We start from the raw sequence: 3372 nt of genomic DNA on the forward strand, positions 1-3372 counted from the left end.
GATGGGTAACCTATGGTAAACATGATGGGTAACCTATGGTAAACATGGATACAATAACTTTTATAACTATAAACTTTATTGTCATTTAGAATTGTACAGTGCACCATGAAATGTTTCATTTCTCCATATCATGTGGGAAATCACAAAATACATGAACATGAAACTGATGACGTGACAAAGATTTAAATCACAACACATTAAAACAAACAGAAACAACAATAAATACTGGAAACAACAGTTAAACTCAAACATCTGTTAACTTTCTTCTCTAAAGTCCAGAAGATGGAAGTTAATGAAGTAATGAGGACGTAGCTAACAGGCTAACCAATAGCTTCATGCTCCATGTATGGTTCTGTCAGACATTTCATTCAAGTATTCACATTAAAAATAAAAAAAAACCTCTGAAATCAGCTCTTTCTTTTATGATTCTGACTAGAAATGTTAATATTTTTGGTCGAAGCTTCTATGAGCCGCTGCAGAGGGCCAGAAGAGCCACATGTGGCCCCAGAGCCACTGGTTGCAGACCCCAGGTCCAATTAGATACCAGGAATACTAAAACATACGGGATGATTTGGAGCGGCCATGATGGAACAATTAAAAAAAGAGCAGCACAGTGGGCAATACAAACAGCGACCCAGAAAGTGCTGAGTGAATGGTTTTATTTTGAAAGCAGAAGTAGGAGCGACAGCACATAGCAGTGTGGGAATCTATATTTTGTTCAGTTATTTCTTTAGATCCTTGTGTTTTCCTGAACTCCCCAGTGGTCAGCTCCTGTCTCACATCTCACTCACCCCAGATGTTCGTCATTGTCTCATTAGTCTGCCTATAAACTCAGTGTCTTTGTGTTTCCTCCTTTGTCCGTGCATTGTGCTTCCCAGCGTCTTGTCTGCTCCTCCATCATTTCCTCCGTTTCACTCCTGTAGTTTTTGCCTTTTTGTTTTGTTTTTGTTAAATACTCACTTTACTTTCACCTCGGAGTCTCATGTGTCTGCGTGCACGTGGGTTCTACAGTAAATCAACAGAACATGTCAAGCAGCACTTGAAACAAAAAACTGGTACTGTATATTACAGTGGTGCTTGAACTGGTGACCCCAGGGTAACTTCTAACAACTGAAGGTCTCTCTCACATTAATGTTGATGTTCATGAGTCCACCATCAGGAGAACTGTGTGTCACACCAGGTACTGAAAGCAGAGGTTCACATACTTTTACCACTAATATATATAATAATAATAAATAAATGACCAAGTATAATATTTTTATCTCATTTGTTTAACTGGGTTCTCTTCATCTACTTTTAGAACTTGTGTGAAAATCTGAGGATGTTTTAGATCATTTTTATGCAAAAATATAGAAAATTATAAAGAGTTCACAAACTTTCAGCACCACTGTAGACCCATGAGTGGAACCTCGACGTTAAGTCAGGATCAGGACCAGCTTCCCAGTTTCAGGATGTTTTAAGTCCCGCCCCCTCTGAGTAAACGAGCAGGAAATAGCCTTTGTTAAAAAGATAAAAAATGCAGTTGCTGATTTTAGATAAATGTAGTTATTACCTTGCTGTAGGTTAAAACTCATTTTTCTAACGTGTTCAGCTGGAATAAATTATCCCATGCTTTAAAACAAAGTCATGTGACACCATGATTGTGTAGGGCAAGTAGGCGGGGCTTAAACCCCTACATTGCAGTGGGCAGACTCTGTAAAATGATTTCTGCTGGCTTCAAGCCCAACATCAAGATAAGGTACTTGGTCTGGTATTGTGACTATGGCAGAAACACAGACTGAAAAGTAAGCCTCAGACAAACCACTGCTGTGTGCAAACTATACGTCTGAACAACAACAAAACAATAATTACTGAGCTGAGAGCAGCAGGTTATTATTTTCCTAAAAGATCCAACATTGTTCAGTCAGGTCATCTGGACAGTTGCTTTTTTTGTGTGTGCTGAGATTGTGCTTGTGATAAGATGGTTTCTTTGGTACGCCCCCTCCTCCATTGCCGGCCCTCTTCCTTGTTGACAGTCGTGTCAAACTGGTTGAAAACAACAAAGTCCATGCTCAATAATCCAGGTATACAATCCAACATTTTTCAGTCAGGTCATCTGAACAGTTTTTAAGAGACCATCTTATCACAAGCAGAACTGGTTTGTTCCACTTTGGAGTAAGCTGTTGGAGGAAGAATCAGTTTTGTCGTGTGTTTCCTTGACTGATGAAGCCTTCTGGATCGAAGGCGAAACGTTTCAGCACAAATAAAAGAAACTGTCCAGATGACCTGGCTGCAAAATGTTGATAGCTGGATTATTGAGCATGGACTTTGTTGTTTCCTAAAAGATGTACAGTTTTTAGTAGAAATATTTATGTTTATTGTTTTATTGTGAATAAAATATGGGTTTAAGAGATTTGCAAATCTTTGCATTTTTTAAATACATTATAAGGAGTTTTATTTTTTAATCATGATGTAAACATCCATCCATCCATCATCTTTACCCGCTTCTTCCTTTTCGAGTCACGGGGTCACTGGTGTCCATATCCAGCAGTCACTGTGCGAGAGGCAGGGGACACCTGGACAGGTCTCCAGTCCATCACAGGGACAAATAGAGACAAACAACCATTCTCTCTCTCTCACCTAGGGACAATTCATTGTTACCAATCAGACTAACGTGCATGTTTTTGTTCTGTGAGTAAACACAGAACTAAAATCTAGACACAGATCTTGGTCTGACTACTGATTTTTAATAAAACACCTAAATGGTCTAAAACCAGTTGTTAACTGGATCAAACATCAACTGATTTCTGGGAGAAAAAAAACAAAAAACAAAGTTGAACTCGACAGAACCACGTTTGTTGTTCCTGCAACTGTTTTTAGCTTTGAATCAGAATCACACGTTTGTTATAAAGCAAGGACTGACTCACCTTGAAGACCAGTCCAGGTCTGGTTCAGACTCTGAGGGATGAAGACCAGTCCAGGTCCAGTTCAGACTCTGAGGGATGAAGACCAGTCCAGGTCCAGTTCAGACTCAGAGGGATTGAGACCAGTCCAGGTCTGGATCAGACTCTGAGGGATGGAGACGACCAGTCCAGGTCCAGTTCAGGTTCAGAGGGATGAAGACCAGTCCAGGTCCGGTTCACACTCTGAGAGATGAAGACCAGTCCAGATCCAGTTCAGACTCAGAATGATGAAGACCAGTCCAGGTCTGGTTCAGACTCAGAGGGATGAAGACCAGTCCAGGTCTGGTTCAGACTCTGAGGGATGAAGACCAGTCCAGGTCCAGTTCAGACTCAGAGGGATGGAGACCAGTCCAGGTCTGGTTCAGACTCTGAGGGATGGAGACGACCAGTCCAGGTCCAGTTCAGGTTCAGAGGGATCAAGATCAGTCCA

This window comes from Nematolebias whitei, chromosome 6 (assembly GCF_014905685.2).
Source record: "Nematolebias whitei isolate Nwh7 chromosome 6, NemWhi1, whole genome shotgun sequence".
Lineage (NCBI taxonomy): Eukaryota > Metazoa > Chordata > Actinopteri > Cyprinodontiformes > Rivulidae > Nematolebias > Nematolebias whitei.